This window comes from Lissotriton vulgaris, chromosome 7 (assembly GCF_964263255.1).
Source record: "Lissotriton vulgaris chromosome 7, aLisVul1.2, whole genome shotgun sequence".
In the NCBI taxonomy this organism is placed as follows: Eukaryota; Metazoa; Chordata; class Amphibia; order Caudata; family Salamandridae; genus Lissotriton; species Lissotriton vulgaris.
The window spans coordinates 1,617,019,753-1,617,035,348 of NC_141695.1; positions in this window are offsets into that span (position 1 = coordinate 1,617,019,753).

Below are 15,596 nucleotides of genomic sequence, written 5' to 3' on the forward strand. Positions count from 1 at the left end.
GTTGTGTGTTTGTGTGTGTGAGGGGGAGGTTGTGTGTGGGGGGTTGTGTGTGGTGGGTTGTGTGTGAGTGGGGTGGTGTGTGTGGTTTTGTGTGGTGTGTGTGCTTGTGTGTGGAGTGTGGGGTGTGTGTGGTGTGTGGAGTTGTATGTGTGTGTGGGTTTGTGTGTGGGGGGTAGCATGTGTGTGGGGTTGTGCGTGTGGGGGGGTTGTGTGTGGGGTTGTGTGTGGGGTAACAGAATGGGATGGGAGGGGAGGGGGAGTGACAGAAGGGGAGAGGATTAAAGAGGTAAAGAAGAAAGTAATGGAAATAAAGGGGGAGGGGGGACATGGAGGGAGAGGGGTAGTTGGAGGGTGGGGTAAAGGTAAAGAAGGGATGGGTTAGGGAAGGGCGGGGGCAGGGAATGGAAAGGAAAGGAAGAATGATGGGAAGAAGGCGGAAACGTGAAAGGAGGAGAAAGGCAGGGAAAGGAAAGGAGAATGGAGGGGAGAGGGCAAATGAGAGAGAGGGAGGTGAGGGGAAGGGTAATGAGGGGAAGGGATGGGTGAGGGGAAAGGGGAGGGAATGGTAAAGAGGAAGGGAGGTGAAGGTAGGAAGAATAAAGAAGAAAGGATGGGTAAGTGAAAGGGGAGCAGAAAAGGAGCAGAGGCGATGGGAACAGATTGGAAGGGAAAGAGGCTGTGAATGGGAGGAAATGGAGGGGACGAGAATGGAAGGGGTGGTGTGAAGATGGAAAAGGAGATAGGAGAGTGCACTATGGGACCGGAATGGGTTGAATGGGAAGGGGAGGGGAGTGACAGAAGGGGAGAGGATTAAAGAGTGATGGAGAAAAGGGGAACTTAAAATAAAGGGGGAGATGGGGATATGAGAGGAGAGATAGGAATGTAAGGCAGAGAAGGAAAAACGGGAAAAAGAAAGGAAGAGGGAAGAGAAGTTTCAAGCCAGTATCAAGTCAGTATCAAGCCAGTATCAAGTCAGTATCAAGTCAGTATCAAGCCAGTATCAAGTCAGTATCAAGTCAATATCAAGCCAGTATCAAGTCAGTATCAAGCCAGTATCAAGTCAGTATCAAGCCAGTATCAAGTCAGTTTAAAGTTTGGATTCAAGTTCGGTTTCAGTTTGGTTTCAAGTTCGGTTTTCATTTGGTTTCTATACTCACCGTGTTCCTTTCACTGAGCCCCGTCCAGTTCTTTTTGAAGCCTGTGAGGCCCCGGCCCCCTCGGCCTCTCGGGGGGGGGCCTCGGCTCCGGGCGCCAGCAGTGGTCCTCTCCGTCCGGTGCTCATGACTGCAATGCCGCGGCTGCCTGGTTACCAGCCTTGTATACTACGTCACAATAGACATTCAATCATCATGCATCACAGGCTTATGGGCGATGACAAGTGTTGCAGTGTAAGGGGGTTGGGGGGGGGGGCAGCCGAGACACGGATATTAATTCAATTACCTAAAAAAAAAGCAAACCTATTTAGCCACAAAAGGATCCTGCGATGAACCTCAAAGACGATCTAATCCTGCCCGACCTTCTGCCCCCTCAGGGGCCTCTCCTTGTCTCTGCTCCGGCGGAGGACTCCACTCTGCACTTAGCCTCGACCTCGTGACATCACAGTGCAGGGCCTGGCACGTCACAGATGTTCCATCCACAGGATTCCCCTGCTGCTGCTAGCCTCGACCTCGTGACGTCACAGTGCAGGGCCCGGCACGTCACAGGTGTTCCATCCACAGGATTCCCCTGCTGCTGCTAGCCTCGACCTCGTGACGTCCCAGTGGAGGGCCTGGCACGTCACAGGTGTTCCATCCACAGGATTCCCCTGCTGGTGCTAGCCTGGACCTCGTGACATCACAGTGCAGGGCCTGGCACGTCACAGGTGTTCCATCCACAGGATGCCCCTGCAGGTGCTAGCCTGGACCTCGTGACATCACAGTGCAGGGCCTGGCACGTCACAGGTGTTCCATCCACAGGATTCCCCTGCTGCTGCTAGCCTCGACCTCGTGACGTCCCAGTGGAGGGCCTGGCACGTCACAGGTGTTCCATCCACAGGATGCCCCTGCAGGTGCTAGCCTGGACCTCGTGACATCACAGTGCAGGACCTGGCACGTCACAGGTGTTCCATCCACAGGATTCCCCTGCTGGTGCTAGCCTGGACCTCGTGACATCACAGTGCAGGGCCTGGCACGTCACAGGTGTTTCATCCACAGGATGCCCCTGCAGGTGCTAGCCTGGACCTCGTGACATCACAGTGCAGGGCCTGGCACGTCACAGGTGTTCCATCCACAGGATTCCCCTGCTGGTGCTAGCCTGGACCTCGTGACATCACAGTGCAGGACCTGGCACGTCACAGGTGTTCCATCTACAGGATTCCCCTGCTGGTGCTAGCCTGGACCGTGTGACATCACAGTGCAGGGCCTGGCACGTCACAGGTGTTCCATCCACAGGATTCCCCTGCTGGTGCTAGCCTGGACCTCGTGACATCACAGTGCAGGACCTGGCACTTCCAGCAAGTGGAGCGGGCCAAGAATTTCAGGCAATGCGTGCAGACCCACCTTGATAGCCAATATGAGGGAAAGAAGTGACACATTTAGCAGTTTAGGCACATTGGACAAACCCAATCTGATTATGATTGAAAGATTGGAGTCCATGTTTACCCCTATATTCCTCCCTAGGGTTGAGTTACGTGGGGGGCTAGCTACTAAGGCCAAATTGTTCATAGCAGTGTTTGATCCTTTTGCTGCACATACATATTTTGATTTGTGACATGTTAATTTATTGTTAGAAATGGGGTTCTCTACTTGGCAGAGGTAGGTACCTTTGTCCAAATTGGGACCGTTGCTTCTAGTCAGGGTAAGGGGGATACACACCTAAGATAACCCCTGCTCACCCCCTGGGTAGCAAGGCACGACAGACATCCCAAAGGCAAGCGTTTTCAGCATTGATGAATTCTTCTATGGTTAGGAAGGTTAAAGGTGATTTCATGTTTTGTTTTATGGTGAACTGGGCTGTGCTGCTAGAATTGTGGTTGAGCAGTGGGAAGGCAAGGAGGAAGACTGACACAGGTGAGTGGGAATTATTTCAGGTGTGTCCTGCAGACCGCCAGGGTCAGGGTTGTGAAGGCCTTTTTAGTGTGTTGCGAAGGAACCAAGAAGTCTTTAGATACTACCACTTCAGGTATTGCGGTTGAAGGAACCTTTCTGCTCTGAACTCTTGAGGTTCCGTGACGGTTCCATGACGACTTGAACCCGTGTTTTTAAGTTTGTCGGAAATACATAAAAATGGTATCAGTGAACCGCAAATGATCCATTTAGCATATCCTGGTGTTTTCGCTACGCTACGAGCAAGAGCACTCCTTCCATTGACATATTTCTGATATACCCACGGCATCCATCTTAGATCGTGGCCGCCATTTTGTGGTTCCTTGCCCTCACATATGCAATAGCCTCTGATCATTTCATTCACTTCACTTTGATTAAAGACACGTAGCCTTAGCCGGAGATTCACCTCTTACATGACACGTGCACCTTAAAACCAGATCACGCTGAAGCTGCATGACTCGACAAAGGCTGCCTCCTCTGCCCGAGGCCAGCCCACCTGAACTGGTTTTCCTGTCCATTGTACCTGATCATGATTAGGCGGCCGAAGCCGGTAGCCTTGCCCATTTACAACCCACAAACATCTCTTATCCCGCTTTTCTATCTTCTGCACCTGGCTCTGCTCCTTTCCTTCTGGGCCTTTATTAGGGGGAGGTAACGAACTTTACGATGAGGCGGTCCGGGTCTTGAATGCAATATTGACAAGGGATTGTGATGGACTGGTGGGAACCCCTCTTCGTGATGTTTGGTATCAGATATTATCGACAGTTCCTGTGTAACGCCAAATATTTATTGTTTAGAGACACAAAGGTTTGGGAATGTACCGACATGTGAAATATTTGCCTAGAGCACAATTTTTGGTATATAAGGAGCAACCCACTTTGTACAAATCGAACAGTCTCCTAGATTCTGCCCGTGTGTAGATTCTGTGATTTCTGTGTCCCTGCAGTAATAAACCTTTGGTCTTTGACGCCACCATCGAGAAGCCCGTGTTTCTGTTCATTTGTGCACCAAGGCAGGTGGGACTCCGGGGTCTTTGGGTGTTGTACCCTGACACCTCTGGACGGAACCAAAAAGTCCAGAACTCCAATTGGCGCCCAACGTGGGGCGACGTCATTCGGTACCGGTCCAAAAGCCTGAAGAGTTCGAGAAGCTTCGTGTGAAGATTCCTGAGGGAGGCGCCCCACTTCATCGATCCCGGCATATCGCAAAAGTGGCCCTGAAGTTCTCTTCCACGAGGGTTCCCGTTCAGGACGGCTGCAGTGGGCCGTTGCCTTGACCGTCGCCCTGTCTTGGACCCGAAGTGGTGCAGTCCTTAGTACGGCGAAACGTGACGGGTTTCTCCTTGGTGACGTCTTCAGTGCCTCAGTTAAGTATTTAGTGATAGCTAGCTGGTTACTTTTGTGAGGATTGTTAAAAATCCTTGATCGGTTCTTGGTTTGGTTTGGTTTTGTAAGATTATCACTAGTTGTTCTGGTTACGATAATCTATTTGGTTCAGTTTTGAGTATCGATACATCAGTTCGTTTTGGTAGGCCTAAGTTCTTGGTTCAAGTGCACAATTTGTTTCGTGTTTTGTTTGTTTTGTGTTCCGGACTGAAAATGGTAAGTCGGAAAATGTTGTCTTGTTTTAGTTGCAACAGTGACTCACAATTAGAGGACTCTTGTCTGGTTCCTCCGATTGGGACTCCCCTATATGACCTATATTGTAAGTATGGTGTGGGTCCTATAACTTATAATGAGATATGGGTCCGTTATTGTAAGAAGGATGGTGTCCTTAGTTGGCCACTGCATGGTAGTTTTGAACAAGAGATTCTCGACAATTTAGAAGCAAAATTGTTTAGGAAGAAAGCCCGGCCGGCAATGTTTGACTCTTTTCGTTATTGGCGGAAAGAATCCAAACAGAGAGAAATGAAAAGGTTGAAAAAAGAGCAAAAAGAACTAGAAGAGTTAACTCTAGAGCAAGCGACTAAGCAGTTGCAGGCTAACGAGTGTGAGAAAGCCATAGATGTAGCCATTAGAGAGCGTAACTTAGCGATTGACAAGTGCTATCCTGCCTTGCCATCGAAAATGGCTAAGATACTGGAGGATTCCGAAAACGATCCTCTGCTATCTTATCTGTTACGGTCGCCTCCACCGTATGCACAAGGTGCTACGGCTCCACTTATACCGAATGTTCAATTGCCGGTTGCTGGACAACCTGGTGTGCTTGTTCCTCAGAATCAAGTTCCTATACCTCCTGTGGTGAATGTAAATGTTCCTACAGCTCCTCCTCTTCCTGCACTGCCCGCTCCTATACCTACCACTGTACCTATTGGTCCTCAAACTATTTTCCTCGATACTCCTACTGTTTCGTCATCTATTCCTACCTCTACTGCGTTCTCTATGTCTGCGAGTGTACTAACTCCACTTTCTGTTCGTCGAAGAATTACTGATTCTGTTACTAATATGCTGTCTCCTATATATAAAACCTTGATTAAGACTCCTACTCCTGACTCTGTTCAGAGACGGAGTCAGCTTCCAAGTACTGAGGAACGGGGAGTTTTAGACTCCACGGCTCTCAGATGGATTACAAAAGTTAGAAGATATAGTACGAAAGATGTGTTAGAGACATTTATGCAATGGGGAGAGCCAACACAGCGATACGTCTTCGACGAGATGTGCTCGTTGTTGCGTGAGGAAATAGAAGAAGACGATGTCGAATCAGATTTGGAAGATTTAATTAAGATTCAAAAAGAGTTTGCTGCTGGAATGATAGTGGGCGATAATATAAAGGAAGCGATGGAACTCATTTTGAGTTTTAGGATTGATCCATCTCTTCGCTCGCCGAGAGATTTAGAGAAAGGTAGAATGAAGCTAAGTCGCCAATATCCTATGAGGGAGGTTCCTCCAATTTGGCGCGAAGCAGTACAACGTGATGATAATGCGGGTATTGCAGCTGCTCCAGCACAGTTCCAAAGAGTATGGATACATATTCCGTGGAAGCGAGCAGAAGTGTTAGCAGTGAAACAGGCCTTGCCAGATCCACGTAAGAATCCAGCCGGATATTACAAGGAATTGACACAGACAGTTGAGGCTTGTATAATGAACTTAGCCGACATTGATATGTTGTTCGGTAATGTAGTTCCACAACCAGTGTGGGCTAAAATTCGTAGAGAGGATCATCAGGCTGCTTTAGGTGGTGATTGGGCAGCTATCACTGCAGCAGATGCTCAACAAATAGGTGGTGCGAAACCCGAACCCCTAATTGCTAATCTGCCAGGCAGAATAATAGATTTAATGAAGACTCTGATGCCAGCATTGCGTGTTAATTGGGATAAATTATCCGCATGCAAGCAGAAGAAAGACGAAAGTGTCTCCGACTTCTTCACGAGGTTCGAAGAGACTTTTGTGGATCATAGTGGTCAGGATATGAGCACTGAAGGAGGACAGAGATTGTTTGTCGATAAATTTGTGCATAATTTGTTACCCGAATTATGCAATAAATTGAAAGACTCAGAAAGTGCGTGGGCTGTATCTACGACAGCGCAAATACTTGCGACTGCACAGTACTATGAAAATAGGGATAAAGAGGAAAAGGAGAAATCAGAGAAGAAAACGAAAGATTTAAAGACTAAAGTTCTTTTACAGCAGGCGTATCCGCCTCGCACGAATCAGACTAATATGCAACAGAATTCGTATCAAAAGACAGATTATAATTCGACCAGGCCTCAATATCAGTGGAATCAGTGTGCGTACTGTAAGAAAGAGGGTCACTATAAAAATGATTGTCAGATTTTAGCGCAAAATAATGCGGCAGCAGCTCAGAGAGGTCGTGGTGGTTTTGCACAGAATTCTAGAGGTCGGGGACGAGGTGCTATGCCTCCACAAACTAATGATCGTCCTTCTAATCACTTTGATCAGCGAAATGTACAGTCAGCTCAACAGAATAGATCTCAGCAATATCTTGTTGAGGATTATTGTGAAGTTGAAGAGGGATTTCAACAAAATGGGTACTAGGACAGCCATGGACAGAGAGAGGGAGTAGTATCAGTTCCAGTGGATCAGAGTGGGCCTTATGTCGCAGTAGCAACATCAGGTGTAGTCGAACCGTTTCTGTTGGATACTGGTGCCGCGAAAAGTTCTATCATGCATGCGAAACTCCCTGGCGCACCTTTGTCTGGCTCAACAAATGTTTCCGTAGGTTTTTCAGGCGCCCCTGTGTACAACCCGATATCTGGTCCTTTGTCTATTTCTGTTGGACCGTGTCAACTGAAAGCACCCTTAATTTTGACGACAGGTTGTAATGAAAATCTGCTTGGTTTAGATTTGTTAAAACGACTATATGCGACATTGTACTGTTCTCCGGAAGGAGTACAGCTTACTTTGGGTAAAAGACTCACCTCTCCGATGTACTTGTCTATGGACGCACTCCCGCCGGAGCTACGTTCACTCCCTGATTCTCTTTGGGCGACTGGTCCCAATGATGTAGGTCTACTAGAGATTCCACCGTATGTAGTAACTTTGAAAGCGAATGTGAAATTTCCAAGAATTCCTCAATATAAAATATCGAATGAAGGTGAGCGTGCACTCTTATTGATTGTGCAAGATTTGATTAAGAAAGATGTGGTTGAAGAAACGCGAGGAAATGTCTGTAACAGTCCTGTCTTACCGATTCTGAAGCGAACTGACCCTACAAAACCTCCAGTTTATAGGTTTGTCATAGACCTTAGAGAAGTTAATAAGATTGTAATTCCGCAGTTTCCTGTAGTGCCAGACATTACTGCCTTATTAACATTGATTCCTGCTACAGCTATGTGGTTCTCAGTTATAGATCTCAAGAATGCATTTTTCAGCATTCCGATAGCTGAAGAAAGTAGGGATATTTTCGGCTTCTGTTTAGGAGGTCGGAGTTTCAGATTTAAACGCGCTCCACAAGGCTATTGTGAAAGTCCATCTATTTACAGTCAAGCTTTAAAAAGCCAATTAGATTCTTTTGTCCTTCCTCCAGGTTCTGCCCTAGTACAGTACGTAGACGATCTTTTGGTGGCTGCCGATGACAAGGAAACTTGCAAGGCAGCTACAATTTCACTATTGCATCATTTGTCTAATTTGAATCATAAGGTGTCACCTTCCAAAATGCAATATTGCTGCCAAGAAGTAACCTACCTAGGTCACCTCTTATCAAAGGAGGGAAGGAAGTTGACCCCAGAAAGAATAAAAGCAATTACGCAGATGAGTGTTCCACGCACACAGAGGGAAGTACGTGCCTTTCTAGGTATTACCTCTTACTGTAGGCAATGGATTCCAAATTTTTCACTTTTAGCAAAGCCGTTGGTAGCTTTGACTGGGAAAAATGTTCCGAGTCCGGTGCCATGGTCTGATGAATGTCAAGAGAGTTTTGCTGAATTACGAAAAGCTTTGTGTTCAGCTCCTGTATTGGGCACACCTGATTACAGTAAGCCATTCACGCTCTACGTTCACGAAAGAGAAGGTTGCGCGTTGAGTGTCTTGACACAGAAGTTTGGTGATAAACAACGCCCTTGTGCGTATTTCTCATCAACATTAGATCCGGTAGCTAGAGCATTGCCTAGTTGTTTGAGGGCTACAGCGGCAGCTGCAGCTTCCATTCGACAATCTGCTGGTTTGGTGATGAACAATATGCTAGTGGTCATGGTTCCTCATGCAGTGGACACACTCATGAACCGAACGAAGACACAACACCTTACTAGTGCGAGATTATCTGGTTACGAGCTGACGTTATTAGCGAGTCATATTCAGATCAAAAGATGCAATGTATTGAATCCAGCAACATTGTTGCCGACTGATCAAGAGTCGAGTGATTCTGAGCCACATGACTGTTATTTCAAAACGGAGGAAGAGACAAAAGGTCGTATCGACTTGAGAGATACTCCTCTATCCGACCCAGATGGTACGCTGTATGTGGACGGGTCATGTTTTAAATTGGAGAATGGTGATGTGACTGCTGCCTACGCGGTAACGACTTTGAAGACGATTGTGGAGACTGCAAGAGTGAGTCAGAATTCTGCCCAAGCTGCAGAGTTAATAGCTCTTACGAGAGCGTGTGTTTTAGCTGAGGGAAAGAGAGTGAATGTGTTTACAGATAGTCAGTACGCATTTGGCGTGGCCCATAGTTTTGGCCGGTTGTGGAGAGAAAGGGGTTTCATTACGTCCCATGGGACTAAGATTCAACATGGTCAGCTAGTTAACGACTTGTTAGAATCTCTAACCTTACCGACTGAAGTTGCGATTGTGAAGTGCAGTGCTCATAAAGCAATCACGGATGATGTTGGTCGGGGAAATGCCTTTGCTGATGAAACCGCTAAACAGACAGCTAGAGACATGATGAGTAGAATGTACATTGCTACGTCTGCAAGATGGATTGCTGAGTCTGGAATGTGTGAGGACACAATGGAAAGTGTGAAAGAGATTCAGAAAGAAGCGACTGAGGAAGAGAAACGCGTATGGAGAGAAAGTACGGGCAAATTGGACTCGAATGGATGTTGGATCGATTTGACAGAACAGCAGCGTTGGATGTTGCCTGATGCGTATGTGCTTGCAGTAGTGACGATGGCGCATGGAGTGGCGCACATAAGTTCTAAAGGGATATGTAAGATGTTAGCTCCGGTTTGGAAGAATGAGGGAATCAGTAAGTGTGCAGAGAGAGTGGTGAAAAATTGTATGGTGTGCTTGATGCATAATCCTGGCAAGGGAACTCCAACTCCAGCTGGTCATTTTGCTCCTCCTTCCTGTCCCTTTGAAGTAATACAGTTAGACTTCATTCACATGGAACGCTGCAACAATTTAAAATACGTCCTGGTGGTGGTTTGTGCTTTTTCCAGGTGGATAGAAGCATACCCACTAAAGGACAACACTGCTTTATCAACTGCCAAAATTCTTCTCAAAGAATTTTTCCCTAGGTTTGGAATGCCACGGATTGTATGGTCAGATAACGGAAGTGAGTTTATAGGGAAAGTTATGCAGAGTGTGTGTGCTGGTCTAGGATTGAAACAAAAATTTCATAGTGCGAACCATCCCCAGTCTGCTGGTTTAGTCGAGGGTTACAATGGCACCCTCAAGCTTAAAATAGCCAAAATTCAAGCATCCACAGGTTTGGCTTGGCCAGACGCACTTCCTTTGGCCTTGTTATCAACGAGAGCAACAGTGCATTCTAGAATAGGGCTTTCTCCATATGAGATTGTATTTGGCCGCCCGGCAAATGTCTGGGGTGTGCCAAGGCCTAAACAATTCTGCTCCATTGAATATCCTATGTTGATAGACTATCTTTACGACTTGACTGCTAAATTAAGTCTTATTCATCAACAGGTCTTTGATGCTTTGCCAAAACCTCCGGAGAGTCCAGGGCATCAGCTGAAACCCGGCGACCACGTGGTGGTCAGAAATTTTGCGAGGACAAAGAATCTTCAGCCTCGCTACATCGGCCCCTTCCAAATCCTGCTGGCGACGAGGACAGCTGTACGTGTTGCTGGTCGCAAGCACTGGATCCACGCTTCTCACGTAAAGCGTGTTCCACTGCCGCTGCCCTACGACGACTGGGTGAAGAAGGGAATTGGTGCCTCCGAAGCTGAAACAACTCCGAAATTTGTCCCTTTCAGCGATGCCGATTTGATGTCTGACACTTTGAAACGTGACTCTCCTCTTGAAAAGACTGCTTTGAACATTGAACATTTGTCTCCAGCATCAGAAGAAACTTTGCCATCTGCGAACGTAAACTCTGCAACAGCTGCTAGTGATACACTATTCTCCGATCAGACAGTACCAGCGAAGCAGAAATACAACCTTAGAAGCCATAAAAAGGACTAATAAAGCAGGCAACTGCATACTGTGATTTTGATATATATATATATATTTTGAACTTTTGCCTTCAGCCAGGAAGTTTGTTATTGTTTATTGTTTTTAAAATTGCCTTGCCGTCTGGGTAGCCGTAGGGTCGTGGCTGTGTGCCTAGTTTGAATTTGCAGGGGTCTGACACAAGGTCGATCTTTCTGTTAGTACTGGGAACTCCCAGGGCTGACAGAGGCATTTTCATCTACGTACACATCATCAGTGGTCGCGAGCGGATTGTAGAAGATGGAACTTCCTGCGCTGCAACGAGAAAATGTGATTTACGTTCGCAGAAACAGACTAAATAGAATTCTTCATAGCAAATGTTTCTTGATGCAATGTGCCATTACATTTTTGATTGTTTTAGCAACATTGGTGGGTGGAATTGTCTTTAGCATAAATTTGATTTTTGTGCCAGTATCTACAGTACCTCCCCTTGATCCTGCTATTTCTACTGTTTCTTCTATACACTCTTTTCACTCGTTTCCGGAACATGAGCAAGCTCGACGCTCAGAATTCATTAATAATACTTTTGTACAGCTCTTGCACCAACACCAACTGGTAGTTAACACGACAGACTGTTGGGTGTGTGGCTTGATACCTCACACTATGGATAAAGGTATTCCCTATCTGGTTTTGCCTTTCAGCTACAATGGATCATTTCAGGCCCTTCAAACCATCTTTGCTTATGCTCTTGAGACCTATCCTCCACGTCCACCACGTTCCACTAAATATAACTCTGCCAACAAAGCTTTAGTCCAGGGAATTATTGACATGGTCAAAGACGTCAATAATACTCCATCATACCCTAGAGACGAATTGCGAGTATATTTAAGTTGGAATACTTCAGAGTATCGCCTTAGTTTAGGAGAAAGCAAGCGTAAAAGCTCAACTCCAATCTGGGTCGTACCTCACCGAGGTCAGGTCTGTTTGCAAGGTAATGGGAGAAATCCGAGAGCTCAGCTAGGGAGGAGTGAGTGCGTAGAGACTTATGTGTTTCCGGCTAACTCTTCCCCTGCCTTTCTTACTGCTAGGGGTACCTATTTCATTTGTCGAGACAGAGCTTATACATGGTTGCCTGCCGACTTCTCAGGATCATGTTATATTGCTCGATTATTGCCTCCGACATACACTGCTTCACCTGATTACCACAGAACAAGAGTAGCAAGAGGTGTCTTCAGCAAGGAAGATACCGCTGGTCAGGAAGCTGGAGACTTCTTCAAAGGCTTCCTTCCGTTCTGGGGACCTATGGCCAATAGTAGAAACATACGTCAGCTAACACGGGTAGTTGAATCTACTATTACCGAAACTGCTGGTGCCCTTAGCAATCTGACAGCTGAGCTTCAGGCGGATAGGCTCATGACATTGCAGAACCGTATGGTTCTAGATGTTATACTTGCAGATCGAGGTGGGGTATGCAGAATGATCCAATCGAGCTGCTGTGTCTTTATTCCTAATAATGCTCCAACAGTTTACGAGGCGATCTCTAAGTTGCACAAGATTTCGGACTCCATACATGTAGATGAGGGAAACTGGTCCTTCATGGAGTGGTTTTGGACTCTGATCTCAGCGTGGGGATGGAAGGTTCTAATGGTCATTGGTGTCATCCTAGTATTCCTATTCTCATGTTGTCTGATTATCCAGTGTGGTCCTGCTCTGTGTAGTCTTTGTGCTACAACCTGTTTTAAAAAACCACCTGCGTTTGGAGAAAAGACACGGGAAAGGATGATGATACAACAACATGTCACTGACCTGATGAGCATAGAACTAGATTCTGACATAGACTGAGTAATTGCCTATGTAAGGGCAAAAGGAGGGTCTGAGGTTCCGTGACGGTTCCATGACGACTTGAACCCGTGTTTTTAAGTTTGTCGGAAATACATAAAAATGGTATCAGTGAACCGCAAATGATCCATTTAGCATATCCTGGTGTTTTCGCTACGCTACGAGCAAGAGCACTCCTTCCATTGACATATTTCTGATATACCCACGGCATCCATCTTAGATCGTGGCCGCCATTTTGTGGTTCCTTGCCCTCACATATGCAATAGCCTCTGATCATTTCATTCACTTCACTTTGATTAAAGACACGTAGCCTTAGCCGGAGATTCACCTCTTACATGACACGTGCACCTTAAAACCAGATCACGCTGAAGCTGCATGACTCGACAAAGGCTGCCTCCTCTGCCCGAGGCCAGCCCACCTGAACTGGTTTTCCTGTCCATTGTACCTGATCATGATTAGGCGGCCGAAGCCGGTAGCCTTGCCCATTTACAACCCACAAACATCTCTTATCCCGCTTTTCTATCTTCTGCACCTGGCTCTGCTCCTTTCCTTCTGGGCCTTTATTAGGGGGAGGTAACGAACTTTACGATGAGGCGGTCCGGGTCTTGAATGCAATATTGACAAGGGATTGTGATGGACTGGTGGGAACCCCTCTTCGTGATGTTTGGTATCAGATATTATCGACAGTTCCTGTGTAACGCCAAATATTTATTGTTTAGAGACACAAAGGTTTGGGAATGTACCGACATGTGAAATATTTGCCTAGAGCACAATTTTTGGTATATAAGGAGCAACCCACTTTGTACAAATCGAACAGTCTCCTAGATTCTGCCCGTGTGTAGATTCTGTGATTTCTGTGTCCCTGCAGTAATAAACCTTTGGTCTTTGACGCCACCATCGAGAAGCCCGTGTTTCTGTTCATTTGTGCACCAAGGCAGGTGGGACTCCGGGGTCTTTGGGTGTTGTACCCTGACACCTCTGGACGGAACCAAAAAGTCCAGAACTCCAATCTTCTAGAGGGGCTGTTGCTTGTGACTTACAGGCCCCTTGTCAGGTTTACAGGCCACTCAGCAGCTCTCTCTATTCAGATTTCCTTTCTTGTGCTCTGGGCTCTCGGCTGCTGTCCACTCTCCAAGCTGCAGCTCACCTCCCCAGGTCAAAGGGCAGGTCTCCTTGAAGCAAGGAGGTCCTCAGGTATCGCTTCAGCCAGCTTTCTTCACGACCTTCTTCAGAAGGAAATAACATAAAACATCCTCATTGTTTGCCATTTACAGGCTGAAGAGCAGCTATTACCGCATGTGTGCATGGAAATAATGTATGTTTATACCAGTGACTATACACTGAGCCACACATGGGCACTTGTTTAGTATCCACAAAACATCAGATTTACACCTGCAGAGTGGAAAGACCATAAGGGAAGCCATATTAATTTAGGAAAACATAATATTGCCTGAACATGCTATTGGGATGGGAATATTCCCTGTGAGGTACAAGTCATGATGCCCTATTCATTTATTTATTTAGTTAGTTAGTTATTAAGAGTTTTGTAAAACGCGATCAAGACCCTTGGGTATCAGAGCGCTTCACATTACATGAGGTAGTTAAAGTCCTGCATTGTTATCGTAACTTTACAATATGATGAGGTAGGTACATATATGATACATAAAGCGACTATATCAATAACATTTCTACAAAAAGTAATAGCATATAGTATGACACAGGTTTAGTATATAGTAAAATATAATGTGCAATAGAATCAATCGATCCTAATGGTCTATTTCCTGTGTATGTTTCAGCTCCAGTCATTAAACATGAATTCTGACTTCCTGTGTCTCGTCTATGGAAGGAATTTACTCATTAGGAAGATCTTAGTTTCCCTCTTAAAGGATGCTGTTTCTTCAATCTTTCTAATGTTTGACGGAAGTAAATTCCAGATTCTAGGGGCTGCTCCTGAGAAAGCCCTGTCGTCAGTTTTCTTCTTCTGGAAGATGGCAGGTCTCAGCATTAGCTCATTTGTGCTCCTGGCTGGTCTGTTACCTCCAGATAACTTGATTTTCTGAGCAAGGTATTTGGGTGTATTGTGGTGGAGCGCCTTGTGGGTTATGCATGGCATTTTTAGCTGGATTCTGGTTTTGTACGGTAGCCAGTTTAATGCCTTCAAGTGTGGCGATATATGGTCAAATTTCCTTGATCCGGTGATCCGTCGTGCGGCTGCATTGAGACATGCTTTCAGAGGTGCTGTTGAAATTTTTGGTAGACCTATTAGTGTTGTGCATCCATATTCAATCCTCACGATAACTAGAGACTGAACTGCCAGTTTGAGGTCTGCTTTGGATATGAATAGTTTCACTTTTCTGATGTAGTTCAGATGGTAGCGGGCGCTTTTTGCCATTGCGTTGATATGGGCTTTCATGTTTAGTTTCTCATCTAGAGTGATTCCTAGAGATTTCGCTGATCCCACTAGGGTAGGGGTGCAATTTAATGCTGTGATCATATTGGACCATTCCTTCACTTCTGTGTGTTTCTTTGGTGGAGATATTAGTAAGAATTCAGTTTTAAAACACAGCATCCAAATCTCTTTAATAACTTTATTCATAGAGAGATGAATGACTGAAATTGAGATTAAAAAGGCTGGTAGCTATTCATGCATACCATTACCTATTGTTTTATGCACTTGTTTATGTTATTTGTTTGTCACTAGCAGATTGCCTCTGCTTCCACTGTTCGTTGCACTGTTTTGTTTGTTGTTTTGTTCCTCCTGTTTCTTTGAGAATCGGATGACAACCGATGATGAGACAGGGGCCTGTCTGGAGATGACATACCAGTTACCCCGTTGGTGGTGTTTGCGTGAGGTGTCATTCGTTTCTCGCACATTTTTTTCTTCTAA